Source organism: Ictidomys tridecemlineatus, chromosome 3 (assembly GCF_052094955.1).
Source record: "Ictidomys tridecemlineatus isolate mIctTri1 chromosome 3, mIctTri1.hap1, whole genome shotgun sequence".
NCBI classification, from domain to species: Eukaryota; Metazoa; Chordata; class Mammalia; order Rodentia; family Sciuridae; genus Ictidomys; species Ictidomys tridecemlineatus.
In genome coordinates this window covers 101,566,940-101,582,539 of record NC_135479.1, presented here as the reverse complement: position 1 = coordinate 101,582,539, position 15,600 = coordinate 101,566,940, and the positions used below count along the sequence as shown (strand labels likewise).

Genomic DNA, 15,600 nt, shown 5'->3' with positions numbered 1-15,600 from the left:
CAGCTGTGTGCCTGGAGGCCTCAGGCCATCTCCACAAGTCTCCTAGGCCTCCTCAGTTCAGGAAAAAGGCCAAGATGGAGCTCAGGGTCTGTGAACAAGAGCTGTTTTCTCCACTCAAGGGACAGACAGCTACTACTGCAGTGGCTAGAGGGATATTTGAAATCATGTTCTAGTCCTTGCTGGCATTGATTTTAAGGGTCCACCCAGAGAAGGCACCAGGAATCCCAGGTCACGGATGTTCTCAGTGACAACTGGGTGGGAGGTCTTGATTATGAGGGGGTCTATCCAGGAAGAAGCAGCACCCCAATGGCAGGTGCCCATAGAAGAGTCCAGGAGCCCAGAGTGGGCAAGACTGGGAAGATGGTCAATGGCCCATTCAATCATTCACTCAGCGACGGTTTATCAGGATCCTATTAAGTGGCACACCGTGAGCTGTGTGTTAGGAACACAGAGATGGACTCTCAAAGCCCCTTTCCATAGGGATCTTGTGTTTCACCAGCCCCAGGAGAGCTGTGGATTCCAGTCCCAGCTGAGAGCGTAGCACACACAAGAGCTGTGTTGGGTGGAGGAGGCTGGTCAGACTCCCTGGTGGTACCTATCTTGTAGGTTAGGGGCCCACAGGGAGGCGCTGAGAACTTCTTTGCAGTCAGAGGACTGAGCAGGACTTGAGGAAGGGTCCGAGAACACCATCGGAGGTAGATTTCATGGACTCAGCGAGAGTAGGGATGGAAAGCCAGTGAGCCATGGCCACAGAGCTCCGCTCCACACGAGCAGCCAGCGGCCAAGGAGAGGGCATGATGGATACTCTCCTCGGGTTTGTTTGGGTTGTCCCTTGTCACTTCACCACCCACCGTCCGCCTCTTTCCCTTCATGGAGACCACCACTGGGATGTCCCTTAGACGTGATGACTGAACCCTGCTTCTTCTGTTTCACTGCTGGCTGATGAAATGTAGCTTACAATCATCCTGAGACTCTTTAGGCTTTGCACCACTTAGGGTCAAATTCCTTCCCTGAGGATTCTCAGCTCCAGGCCTTCGTGTCCACCTACCTGGCCTGCATTCTTGGTCAGACCTGCATCCGCAACCTTTAAAAGAGGCCTGATCATTTTGCCACGAACTCACGGCTCCAGGGCCAGGCCTGTTGCCATGGCAACATGGAGGCTCTAGCAGGCACACGGCTGTCACTCTGCTCTGAGACTAGAAGGGCTCAGGGAGGGGAACACCAGCCTCCTTGGGGAGACAACAGCCCTTGTGGGCCAATTACCAGAGGAGAGGACAGAATAGCTCCCTTAGTCTGCCCTGGCAGGCCCTGTGGCCTGAGGTCCCCGCCCCCCAGGGCTGCCTCTGTCCCCACCCCTGAGAGGTTTGGAGGGGATCCAGAGACACTGCCAGGTTTCATTGTGTAACTTTGAACCTGCATGTTGATTCTCTAGAGAGGTCAAAGAGATGCTATTGTCCCGTCTTCCACAGATGTGCAAAGATGGCAGTGCCCCTGAGCAGGGGGTAATTCCTTTGAAGAGGTAACAAGGTCCTGCCCTCAGAGCAACCTGGAGACCAAACACCTCATGGGCTTCGTGTGCCCTAGTCAGGGCCCACGCCCACATATGTGGCCTGCTTCCCTGCCACCATCCTCAGCAGACCTCGGGCATCTTCTTGTCTCCCCTTCTCCGCCTGCCTCCTATTTTCCATAACTGGCAAATTGTCCTCTCTGAAAAATTCTGTAACAAACACTTCTCGCCTCCTGCCTCCTACCTTGTGAAAGCGGGTCTCTTCCCCAAGGGTGCTTCTTCTGCAGGATTCTCATGGGGCAGCTAATTTCTCAGCCCCTTCTTCAACAAGGTGCATTGGTTTCTCCATGGGAAACACACTAGATTAAGTATCATAGAGAAGTCAATTAACATCAGTTTCACTATAGAAGCTTCATTTTTTCTCGTGGAATCAGAAATCTGGATGTTGGTTAATCTTGACATGGATTTGGTGCACCAGTCAGACGCAGGACTCACGTCTCTGTGTTTATCTTTGCTTTTTCCTCATATTTGTAACTTCTCGGTCACAATCTGGCCACTGTGACCCAGTCATCATGTCTGAATTTTAGGCAAGAAGAGAGAAGGAGCTAAGGGGTGACGTCGGCATCCGGGAAGTAAAAATAATCTCAGGATCGTTAGTAAAATTAAACTTGTGTCTCATTGGCTATTGTCACATGGCCATTCTTAGAGGCAAGGTAAATTAGGAAGGTAGGTGCAGTTAACTGGCATGTCACACCCCAGAACAAAGCCAAAGCTTTGTGAGTAAGGAGGAAAAAAGATGAGGAGACTGGGCAGAAGGGAAGCAGCATCTGCAGCAGGACCTGCCTTGGCCGCCAGGGGACTTTTACCCAGTTAGAACTGTGCCTTTTGCACTCAGGTTGCTTATATGGTCTCTCTAGCCCCACCATTGGGGGTCACTTCACTTATTCCATAGACGAATAATGGGCAGAATTCCCCCATTCCTCAGGGCGAGCCAGTTGCCTGCCCCCTTGATGCCTGGAAGTCCCCGTGAGTCCGATGACAGCAATGTCTAGGTGGGAGGCATGACAGAACCACAGCCCAGGGACCAAGGGTGTGGCTCAGTGCAGGGCACTTGCCTAGCATGTATAAGGCCCTGGTTCTGTCCCCAGCACCGCAAAATAAATAAACAAATAAAACCCCAGACCGTGACCACTCGGGTGCTCGCCTTTCTTGCACTCTCAGCCACCAGTTCCCCTAGAAAGTCTGGACAGCGTCACCACCAGTAGAGCCACTCCTCCAAAATCATGACTTTGAGTGCCGCTCTGCTTGTCTTCTTTCAAATGTTTACGCAACCAGTGTCACAGCTCTTCGGTGTCACCAGCACCTCCTGTCCTCCTGTGCCCCAGCCCACTAACCTTCCCCTACCACCGGGCATGAATGTTGTATTTCCAGGCTCCTCTTATGCCCTGTGTTCTCTGTCCCCTGGACTCCCTTGTCCCTCTACTGCCTCTGTCTGTCTGAGCTCCACACCTGGAAGAACCTCACTGTTTCTCTACACCTGCATCCAAGCAGTTGAACATTACCCAAGGGGCAGATAGATTTCACTATCAGTTCAAGGTCATTAACTTCAAACAGATTCTCCTGAACACAGCTCTCTGTCTTTCATTTTTTTCATGTGACTGTCCTCTCACCTTTCCTGGAACCTTCACCCTCACTTCTCCATTCTTCTTAATGAGAAGGTCACCTCCTGACTCTGTATTTGGAGGGCTGGCTGGGCCTGTAGCTCAGAGCAAGAGCGTGTTTGCCTAGCAGGCATGCACAGGCCTGGCTGTGTCCCCTGCACTGAAGAAAAGAAAAAAAGAAGAAAGAGATAAAATGAAAAAAACAGGAGAGAGAGGGAAACAGGAGCCATCCCTGGGAACTCTCTTAGCTTCTTGGTATATTTTGGGGGTCCTTTTCTCCTGCTCTAGTAGATGGTCTGCCCCACCTCCGCCTAAGGGGAACCCCTTCTAAACTTCCAGGAAATCACATTATCTCTTATTTTTTTCTTTCCCTCTTGAATATTTGCCCTTTTTCCCTCACTTGGAATCCTCTCATTTTGTTAAACATCTGCACATTTCTCTCCTTTAAAAACAAAATAACAATCACCCATCCACCCAGCTATTGCTTGAGCTCTCTTCTAACCTTCACGGGTCAAATTCTGTAGAGACCTGTCCATACTTTTGGTCTCCATTTCTGTATCTCCCAACCCTAGTCCTGACCATTCTGGCTTCCAGTCAAACATGGCAGCCTTGGCTGGGATCGTGAGCTACTCTCTCATTGAAGCAGCAGTTCAGTAGCTTTGTTTGTTGCTTGACCATTCTCTACTCTTTCAAACACTATCTTCTATAGACTGACCTACATGAGTCAACTTTCCTCCTTCTTTCCTCCCACATCTCCGGCTGCCCCTTTTCTCTCTCCTCTGCAGACCCATCTGTCTCTAGTTCGCCAGCAGAGAGAACCTCAAGCATGTTTCAACAGTGTCTCCTCCTTCACGTCATGCTTTTCTCCTTAAATGCACATAAATCTCAAGTTCATTTCTTTAGTCTAGGCTTCTCTGACCTTTCAATCCACAACAATCTCATTTTCAACCTATTTTCTTGTATATATGGAAAGTCAATTGTATTGACTATTTATTGCTTTGTAGTAAATTATCCTCAAACTTACGCACAACCACAAACATTTATTATCTCATAGGTTCTGTGGATCAGGAATTCGGGGGCAGCATAGCAAGGACCACGAGCTCCGAGTCTCTGGGAGGTTGCAATCAAGGAGCTGGCAAGGGCTGATGTCATCTCAGGTTTCAAATGGGGAGAACAGCCCCTTCAAGCACGTCCCAGGACTGTGAGTGGCCTCAGGGCCTCACTGGCTGTTGCTCAGACACAACAAACCCTTCCTTATCAAGGAGCTTAGGACAACAAGAGGTCAGGCAGCTTGTTCTCCCAGAGCAAGGATTCTGAGAGAGATGGCCACGGAGATTGGGGCATGTGGGGAGGAAACAAGATGAAAGTCACAGTCTTTTTATGACCTAATTTCAGAAGTGACATCACATTATTTTCCCCTTATTCTAGAAGCAAAACCCTAGATCTACCACACATGAGGAAAAGGGATTACATAAGGGCAGATACCAGAATTGGGGCTCACTGGGAGTCCACCTCATCACATCCACTTCATCACTGTGACCAAAATGAAACTCTCCTTCTCCCTACCACCCTCCCCAGTGCTAGAAGCGTGGCTTTCCTCTCAGTTTCTCTTTCTCAGTGACTGACACCTCCACTGATGTTGTTCTTCAACCCAGAAACCTAGGAGCCCTTCTCAGCTATCTCTTCGATCTCATCCTTCATATCTGATCATCCTAAATTCTGTCAGTTTAATCCCAAATATCACTCAGATGGGTTCACCTCTCTCTATCACTACCACTGTAAGCCATCATTTCCTGATGGGACTTGTGATCATCTGCTCCCTGTTCCTCCTGCGCCTACTCTGATGGCCTCCTCCAACCTGTGTGCTCTGATACAAGGGGAGCTCCTCACCATGTTCATCTTCCTGTCTGATCCCTCTGTCTGATCTCCTCCCTCTTATTTATTTATTTATTTTAAATTTTGTAGCACTAGGGATGGAACCCAGGGTACTCTACCACTGAGATGCATCTCCAGTCCCCTTTTTAAAACATTATTTTGAAAACAGGGTCTCACTAAGTTGCTCAGGTTGGTCTCAAACTTTGGATCCTTCTGCCTCAGCCTCTCAATTTGCTGGGATTACAGCGTGCACCCCCCAAGCACATCTCTCTGTTTAAAACCATTCAATAGCTTCCCACCTTCTATAGGACAAAACCAAAATCCTTAATAACCGACAGCAGTCTACGTGGTCTGGCCCTCCTCACCTGCCAGCCTGACCTTACACAGCCTCTTGTCTCTCTTCTTTGAGTATGTTGGCTGTCATCTACACCCACTAGCCACAGAGTCTTTGCAAATGCTGTTCCTGCCCAGAATGTTCTTCCACCCTCCTTTATGCTTAGTTAACTCCTGTTCAAGTTTTGCTCTCAACTGGAGCATTGTGTTCATGGAAACCACCCTCTGGAAGCACATGAACTATGGTCCTCTTCCCTTGGAGTTCCTGTCATTGCAATTTTATATCAATTTATGGGATTATTTGATTGTCTCTTCTTCATGTTGTAAGTGCCATCAACTCAGAGTCACAGCACTGCTATAACCCCAGCGTTTCACACATCATAGATGCATAGTAAACACACGTCCAAAGAAACTTGCTTTTTTCCCCACAACTCTACCCACATAGATGCAGTGAAAGGCCTCCGGGTTGACTTGGTGGGGCTATTGCACTTGTGTGTGATTCGATTCCCACCTGTTCAGGGTCCTGGAGGCCTCTGGGCTCCAGGTCCAGATCTGATCCAGGAAGGTCTCACTGTAAATTGAAGGGCAGGACTGGCCCAGAGTCCTGATTTGGGCAACCAAACCACCTAACTGACCTTTGTATCCAACTGGAGTCAAAGCTTTGCAGGCTATCAGGACATGCTTTCTTGCTCACTGAACCTGGCTGGGTATGTATGTCCTGAACAGGCTCCTGGGTCATGTTCGGGAAGGGGACATTTGCTCTTGTCCTTCATCACTCAGGGTCCACTGTGGCAGGTAGGACTCTGTTCTTCTGTTCCTTGATTGCCTGGAAATGCCACATCCTGCAGGTTTGGCCCACCAGACTGGTCCAAGTTCCTCAAAAGAGTTGGGGACTCAGGCTCTGCCAGGCCATGGTGGTCTCGTGGTGGTACAGATATGAGAATGTGTCTTACTCCTGCTCCTTCCCGCCTTCGAGTTTATCTCTGAGTTAAGTCAGAACTTTGGAAGGCTCCAACTCGGGAACAATCTCATTTAAGGGCAAGAGGTGGTGGCATTGAACTTGACCTCTCAGTCAGTCTGGGCTAAACAGTTCCAGATGCAGCACAGTCCCCTCTAGTGCTCCTGTTGCTCAGGTGTGGAATCCTGGGTCACTCTAAAGAGAGCATCCCTGGCCAATGGCTCCCAGCATACCCCATGTCACCCCTGACCCATCTAGTACATTAGAGAGAGCCCTTATTTTAAGACGGAAGTTTAAATTTGTTTTTTTTTTAAGTACTAAGCATTTTCAGCAAGGAGTGATGTGGTAGAGATTTTTGACAAATTAATCTGCTAATCTTATACATCAGGTTTTAAACAGAGAAGTGACCGTGGTAGGCAGAGAAGTTGGTGTATAAGAATTACCCAAAGCAAGAAATAGTGACAGCTGGCACTAAAGCCTAGCTCTAGGTTTATTGAGAATTGAATGAATCTAGAAATCTGGACAAGAAGGCCTTATGAGTGGGTGTAAATAAGAACTGAGTCCCCATTGAAAAAGCTGGGTAAGTCTCCCTCCATTTGCTCTCTCACGTGCATGCTCTCATAGGGGTTGAGGGCTTGTGTTCCCTGATTTGATGGTCTTTGGAGGTAGAGCCTAGAGGAGAGACTCAGAGCATGAGGGTGGAGCCCTCATGAATGGGATTAATGCCTATATCAGAAGACACCAGAAAGAAGAGCTCCCTCCCTGGTAGGGGTGGCCCATGTGCAAACCAGCAAGAGGGTCTTTACTAGGAAAAGAATCCATTGGCCATTTATCTGGGACTTCAGCCTCCTGAATAGTGAGACACATGTTTCTATTACTTAACCTATGAGTCTATGGTACTTCGTTAGAACAGCTCTAACTATATAAGGCATGCACTGAGACCACCCCAGGACCCCTTTCTTCCACTTTGTTTGTTTGTTTTGGTACTGGGAATTGAACTCAGGGGCACTCGATCACTGAGCCATATCCCCAGCCCCATTTTGTATTTTATTTAAAGACAGGGTCTCACTGAGTTGCTTAGTGCCTCGTTTTTGCTGAGGTTGACTTTGAACTTGCAATCCTCCTGCCTCAGCCTCTAAGACGCTGAGATTACAGGCATGTACCAAGCACCCGGTTCCTTTCCTCCACTTTTATCACAGCTGCTTCTCATTTACCTGGACGGCTAACTCCCTGCTCTTCCAGGCTCTTGCTGATTTGATACACCTTTCCATCCTGATTTGTGACATTCTCTCCTAGACACACTTTTATATTCAGTCTGCAAATGTGCACACCGCCACTGCAAACAAGAGGACCTCCCTTTTCGCCTGACCCCTGAATACTTAGGTCCCTGGGTCAGTCCTCCTAATAGGAAATGGGCCAGTCAGGGTTGCAGTAATGAAGAGGACATTCAGGTCAACTGGGGGCATCCTGAGCAGTCATGAGCGGGGGAGAGGAGGCTGTGAGCAGCTAGACTGGAACAGAAGATGACCACAGAGCCTGAACGGGGAGAGCGGGAGCAGAGAGCGAGGAGTGCTGAGGACCAAGGTGAAGTCCAAACAGGAAGAGCAGGTGGAGAGGCTCAAGCCACTGCCTTCATCAGATCATTTGCAGTCAATGCTGGACTAGTCAAGTCCTATTTGATGGCTTAATGGAATGCTGCTTCTCTTTTCATCTGTCTTCTTGCTGACCATTTTGGCTGACTGACAGCAGCTCTGCCAGAGGGTGAGCAGAAGAAATGAAGGCAGATAAAAATGAAACGGGTAAATTTTGCTATTTGTTAGCAGCGCTGGGAAAAGGCAGGGTGGAGAAAGTGTTGGGCAATGGCTTAATAGCACTAATAAAAATACTATTCTATGAAGGATTCATGTAATTGATCTGTGTACTACTATTCCCCAAATGCTACTGAGAGCAAAGGGCTGGCTGCATTTGGTTTTTATTGCTTAGAATTTAAACTTTAGATTTAGTAAACAGTAGGTAACCAAATTGTCTTTGATATGACCAGTAGGTTGGGAAAAAAGAATTTATTATTAAATAAAACTTGATCATATTCCATTTAGCTCACCATTTCAATCCATCAAGATGAATCTTGTGTAATATCAAAACTTCATCTATATTCCACTATGTTTTTCTTGCCCTGTCAGACTGCAGAGAGTATGGAAGGATTTGTAAGAGCATGCCTCTAAAACTGGGAGAAGAAGTCATCTTCAAACCCAGAAATAGTTCACAGTTAACAATTACAAGGTTAACTAGTAATAGATGTTCTGTTCCTGACTGATAAGTTACAATCTGCAACTAACTGATGATGAAGATGTGATTCTTCAGTAGGTAACGATAAAAAAGCGGTAGGTAGGGCTGGGGTTGTGGCTCAGGAGTACAGTGCTCGTCTTGTGTGCATGAGACACTGAGTTCGATCCTCAGAACCACATAAAAATAAAATAAAGGCATTGTGTCCACCTACAACTAAAAAATAAATATTAAAAAAGTGATATCTATCATGGAAGTTAAAACTGGTATGTCTTTCTCCCTCAGCAGAAAAGTTGGAAGCCAGGCCTGGTTACCAGAGGTCTCCAGGTGGCAGGCATCCCTGTCCTGTGAGAGAAGCTGGTCAGTTGGGCTGTGACAACACCCATATTCAAGGTAGCAGGTGCTCCTCAACTCTGACAGATTGATGCCACAGGAGAGTGTGGAAACCTGGTGCAGGCAGACCTTCCCAGAGAGCCCAGGAGTTTTTGTATGAACTCAAAAACAAAACAAATGAACAAAACATGTTGGTGGGTCATCAGGAACCTCTGGTGTAAAGCAAGTAGTAAAGGGACTGGACAGTGATGTCCTGTCTGTGTATGGAAGGAAAGCACCAAAAGCTTCTGTCTCATTCTTGTCCACGGAGGCTGAGTTCTCCTGGGGGCCATCACAATGAGGACTCCCGGGAGATTACCAACTCCCTTCACTTTAATTTTCTGCTCACCAAACCTTTGCATACTAATCTCGTTTTACAACCAGCTTTAAAACTAGGGAGGGATGATCTGAAAAATGGATTTACCTATTTCAGTCCCTTGAAAAGTATACTTCTCCGTGTATCAGTAAACCAGCATTCTGATTTCCTACTGAACTCTTGACTGTGTTTAGCATTTGTTTATCTTGTAGAGCTTGGACTGTTCTGGATTAGCTAACAAATTAAGATTCTGGTGCTGAAAGTTGAATATGTGACCCTAATTAACAGCGCCCGAAGTTTGTGTGCTTTCTCTCCAGAAACCATCCAGGCTGGCTCTCATTTTGTTAATGTGCAGAAACTGCTGTGCTAGGGAATAGGTGAAATCTTCGCTCTTCTCATTGGTTCAGTTTCCTAATGCAAACTCTCATCTCATCCCTTGCTTTCAAGTCTCCAGATTTTTCCTGTGTCCTTGCCCCTCTGAAACTTCCACCTGCTTTGGGGATATGCACTGTCCTCCTGAGTTGTGTTTATGTTCCTTCTGTATCTCTCAAACTCTCTATTGTTTTATTCCTTTTATTGCTTTTGTTTCTTCATATGGAAACCTGGCTGCTTCCTTGGTAATCTTATTAAGATACTATATGCCACAAAGTCCTAGATCTGAAATATGCTTTTTTTTTAATTAAAGAGAGAGAGAGAGAGAGAGAGAGAGAGAGAGAGAGAGAGAGAGAGAGAGAGAGATTGATTTTTTAAATATTTATTCTTTAGTTCTCGGCGGACACAATATCTTTGTTTGTATGTGGTGCTGAGGATCGAACCCGGGCCTCACACGTGCCAGGCAAGTGCGCTAACCGCTTGAGCCACAACCCCAGCCCCTGAAATATGCTTTTAGAGAGTTGGGCTGGCCAATTTGGTAGCCACTAGCCACATGGGACCATTGAACACATGAAATGTGACTGGTCTGAAATGCGAGGTGCTATATCAAATGTACCAGATTTGGAAGAGTTATTCTAAAACGAGAATGGAAAATGTCTCATTGATACCTTTTTTTTTTTAAATACTGATCACATGTTGAAATGACTATATTTCTGTTATATTGGGTTAAGCAATATATTGTTAAATTATTTTCTTCCACTTCTTTTTACTTTTTAAAATGTGGCTACCAGAAAATTATAAAGTGCATATTTGGCTGGCAATGATTTTCTGGTCACTGCTACTTGAGACTCCCAATGCCTACATTCTTTCACCTGTACAAGCATGAAGATGCTATTAAAAACTCAATTTGGATGAAATATTCCACAATTAATACCCACCTTCCAAGTAATTTTCATTTTTCCTTTTCTTTAAGAGGCTAAAATAAAGAAGAGATTTTCTTCTTTGATTCAGAAGTAGGCATAACACAAATACATTTAAATGTAATAGGCATATAAGAAAAACTGAAATTAAGCAAGACTGCCTGCAGACACTCTGTTAGCAAAACAGTAATATATACACCTGGACAAGCATCCATCCCGTGAGAAAACCCGGCAACTTTAATTACTTCACCTACAAGTAATACACTGAGAATTGTTTCTTTCCACTTGAGTGGAAGCATACAGCTCTGCAGAGTGAGCTGTCAGGAATTCTGCTTCTCTTACACCAGATCTGTCTTCTGAGGCTCACCTTTGTATATGTTGTGTAAATGATAATTAATATATGTAGCACATTGACCATAATGGGGACCCGAGTGAGCTAGGTTTGACCTGGCTTTGTTGCTTGCTGACTCAATGGCCTTGGGTCAGCAGCTTCACCTCTGGAGGTCCACCTGATAATCTGTAAAATGGGAATAATAGGATGACGGATCCTGATGGTTGACAGTCTGCCTCTGCTCTTGGCATTTTTCCATTCTCATATTTGAAATCTCCTCTGCAAATTTATGATTTTGTTTGTGCCTTTTGCCAAAGAAATGCTCTTCTTCACCTCAGGCTTCACAAAAAGAACTTTCAGGGGACCACTAAGCTAGGCATTCGACCTTTGTCCTCTGCAGTATGTGTACCTGAGCTACAAATGTCTGACTCAGATTGGAGGACTTCCAGGGTGAGCTGTGGCTTGCAGAACATGGCCACAGTTGGCAAGGAGAGAAGGCTTGTTGAGAGATGTCTGCCTGGATGTGTGCAAGTTAATCAGCTAACTGAAGGGGACTTTACTGGAGAGTACAAGACTGATCCCAACTGTGGGACACTCCTTGCAGAATGCTGGAAACCAAGGCTTACGGAGGGAACAGAAACAGTTGGGGGGTTTTCAGGTGCTGAGGGATCTTTGAGGAGCCCATGGAATGACCCAGAAAAGGGGTCTGCTTTTAAAACCTGTCAATCCCCAAGAGCTACCCTGGAGAGCTATCATGAAACCTGGAGATAGAGCCCCATGTGCTTACAATGGTCTATAATTCATCTTTCTCCAACCACATTTCATCCCCACACCTCAATGTCCCAGAATTCATATTTTTTTGCCAGACGGAGGGTTAGGCTTTACCAAACGGGACCCACATTATTCAAGGACAGTTTTTGCCTATCTGCTGCATTAGCTAGTGCCACGTGGGAAAATTAAGCACAGCCCAACACAGTGACTTCCAGTTAAGTCCACCATGTTAAGTTGGGCTGTGTTAGCTTGCAGACTAATTTTGGAATGTATGACAGTAAAGTAGGCATGGAGGAACAAGACCATCCTGGGTGACGTATTTGAATGCATGCCAATAAATGATGAGGTAATCAAAGAAGAGAAGAATTAAGTGCTATGGACATTCTGAAAGAGCCAAAGGATCATGTTGAACTTGAGCAGTTGAGAGCCAGCTTCTTATAAGAATCCAGACTCCAAGGGTATCAACAGGGGGATCCTGAAGGGAAGGCCTGGGAATTCCACACTTGGAAAGGAATGGGCTAACAAGGATTGGGAGTGAGGGGAAGAGTAGGGCTGGTAGTGGGGTGAATTGGATCTCAAGTGCCAGGTCAGGGACTCCAATGCTCATGGGTGGTTCATATCATCAAAGAATGACTTGGGGGGAAGTTTCTCAGCATATTAGTCACTGTATTTATTTATTTTAATTTAATTTAATTAATTTATTTTTTGTGTTGAAAGAGCCAAAAAATTCATGTCAGACTGTTTTAAATGGAGTGAGGGAGTTTAAAATGTAGAATAGGGAGAGGACAATTCCTTACCCTTCTTTCCAACACCAGGGCACACTACTGACACATTTTGATGTTAAGAGAAAATCCCTATGGGTAGAAGCTGGGCAAGGTGGTACATACTTGTACCAGGTGTTGGGAGCCGCTCTGGAATACACGCCCTTAAATCCTGAGCAAGAGATACTGAACAATTACTGCACCCTGCAATAACCTGGGCTTTACCTCCGCTATGATAATGAGGCGTGGCTCCAGGAGTAGGTGTTACCTGGTGGGGTTGAGTTACACTCACCTGTTCTTTTGTAATCCTACCCCTTGCCCCTTTTTCGGGTAGACTATTCTAAGAAACAGAGTCCCCCAATAAAAGCGAACTCCAGAACTCATGCTCCCTCTCTCATTAGCTTCTCATGACTTTCTCTTGCCCCCCCCCCCCTTGTGGGAGCTGAGGCTGGGAACCAGGGAAGATGTCCTGAAGCTTATAAAAAGATATTCCATGTCTGCGTGATATTTTGTGTCACCCCAAATTCACACGAGTGACTTTGCCTGTGCTGGGTGTGGGCAGCACCCAGGAACTCCTGAAGCTGAGGAAGGAGAATCCAAGACCAGTCTTGGCAACTTATGGAGACCCCGTCTCAAAAAGTGAAAACAAGGTTGGGAATGTAGCTCAGAGGTAGAGCACTCTTGGGTTCAACCATTAGCATGCAAAAAAAAAAAAAAAATCCTTATGGGTAGGTACGATTTTAAGTGTTTCAAAGTGCTGCAGTGAAGACACTTGCCTCTCTATGTCATAAGGGGAGAATTCAGGGTTCATTTCCCACAACTGGAGGGTTTTGATTGAGTAGCACTACATGGTATCTCTGGAGTACCACTAATGTTGAGATCATAAATGTACTCCCCTTCTTACCAAGGTTTTTTGGAATGCCCAGCCTGTGCCAGGTCCCATGTTGTGAATCTGCATTGCAACGATGAATTCAAACTGTCCTAATAGGAGTTTCTATCAGGTATTGGGGGCAGGGAAATAGATGGAATAAAAATGGTAGAGCTTTGTAGGTGGGACATGAGGACCTGAGGGTTGATTATGTAACAGGGCTTCACTTGATGGTTTGACTATATCCCTTGTAGTTTTGAAACTTATGTTTTTTTTTTTTCCCAATCTTCTTTTTCCTAAACTTCTCCCTGACCTCTACCTAATCTCATTTTCTCTGAATCACCTCTATAAAAGCCCCCTGTTTGAGCCGATGGGCAGAATCACAGCCTTTGGGACAGGAGTCCCCTGTTTCTCCTTTGCTAGCAAAACAATAAACCATCTTCTTCCTTTTTTCTCAAATCCATGTTCTCATTATTGGATTGGCATCAGGGACAAGGACCAAGGTTTTGGCAACAATTACATAATTTCCTTACCCTTTGGTATGCTTGATAATTTTCCTAACAAAGTCAGACCCTAATAAGACTGTCCTATCTCTTAAATAAGAAAGCTAGATTAGATGCCTGTATTACAACAGCTGGTAACATCAAGTTAATCCTCTAGTATTAAAGTCCCCGAGACAGGATGGGAAAGTCCAATGGGAAGTGCTGTAGGCGGTGGGTCCGTAACTGTTTTCTAGAAGTTAGGGTTAGGAAGCCCGAAACTACCGCCCTGCCTCACCTCAGACCCGGTTTGCAGGTATCCCCTTATCTATCTCCTCCTTCCCTCCTCTGAACTTGGTCAGCAGATGCAACCACCGTCTTCTGAGCACCTGTGTACCAGGCTTCAGGTTAGATTCTGCATGCATCCTCTGAAAAACTGGGAACCAGGAGTCCAGGAAATACCTAAAGCTGTGGGGACCTTGACACCATTAGGCCCGGGCAGGTCGGACAGCCAGTGCTTCCAACTCCAAGTAGAGGTGGATAGGTCAGAAACTTGAGATCAGGCTAGCTTTGGGGCTCTGAACTAGTCACTGAACCTCCCGAGTTGACTGCATTAAGGGGGTCCTGTAAAGCCTACGTAAGAAGCAGATTCCGACTGTCAAGATCCTGACACCAGGCGAAGGCCCCATAAATGGCAGCCATCATTCCTGGCCGAGTGCGGGCGCATCCTCCCGGGGAGGGGGGGTGTCCCTGAGGACAGGCCGGGCCCGCCTCGGAGGCTCTGGTCTCGCAGTGCTCGCGGCAGGTGGTCCAGCATCTCGGTGCCCACGCCCCGAGGCAAGCGAGGAGCGCGGGCGGGTTGGATGACCATCTCCCCTGGAGGATCGCCGCCTCCCACTCCATCCGCGCGCTCGGCGCAGGTGAGGCTTCCAGTCCAGGCCACGGTGACAGCGACCTCAAGAGAGGTCGGAGCGGAGGGCGCAGCCTGAGGCCTGGAGGGGGTCCCCAGGGCGCCTCTTCCCTCATCCAGGTTCACACTACGGCCAGCTCGGGCGCCAGGGCCCGCGGGCTGCGAGCTCTGCGGCTGCGAAAACCCGGAGAGGCGGATCGGAGCGCCCGCCGCGCTCGCAGCCAACTCCTCCGCGGTCCGGCCGCCGAGCTGGGCATGCTCAGTGCGGCCGCCGCGCCGCCGTCCGCCAACTCGGAAGCTCGCGCTCCCGGGCCGTGGGGGCGAGAACGCCGGCGGCGAGCCGGCGTCGCTCGCCGCCCCCATCGGTGGCAAACTTCGCGGCGTCCCCGGAGCTGGTCCGAGCGAGACAGAGATCTCACCAATAAAATAAAATCCAATTTCCCCTTCCCACCCCGAACCATGGAGGCTGCGGCCGCTGGAGTGCCCCCGCCGGCTGCGGCCCCTGCCCGCTAGCTGGGGACCAACAGGTAAACTGTTGGGGGTGGGGGCGGGGAGGCGCAGCGGCCGGGGAGGGCGCGGGCTGGATCAGCCCAGTTCAGCCCGCGACGCCTGCGGGCTGGCTGTCCCCGTCGGCGCTCCCAGCCATCCCCCTCTGCCCGCTTCCCCAGCCACCGGAGGGGCAGCAAAGGGTTAAGTCGGCCCCGCGCCACCGTGAGCACGGCCCCCTCCAGCCGCCGCGGCAGCCGCGACCGCCGGCTGTGCTCCTTGGCGCCTGCCGGGAGCCGCCGAGGGGACCCAAACCGCGGATGCGCCACCGGAGCCTGGCGGGCGTCTAGGAGGCACTGGCCGCTTCCTCCCGCCCGCATCTCTGCCTCCCCCACCC

General features: G+C 48.0%; 1 protein-coding gene across 7 annotated transcripts in view; it reads left to right on the top strand.

Annotated features, from left to right (window-relative positions):
- The first annotated feature begins 14,970 nt into the window (after positions 1-14,970).
- Med12l (mediator complex subunit 12L) overlaps positions 14,971-15,600 on the top strand; it is a 275,089-nt gene continuing 274,459 nt past the window's right edge. For all 7 annotated transcript variants that reach the window (XM_078043553.1, XM_078043550.1, XM_040269994.2 and 4 more), the window contains exon 1: positions 14,971-15,244. The gene's annotated coding sequence lies outside the window, so the exon portion shown is untranslated. The remainder of the gene's footprint in view (positions 15,245-15,600) is intronic.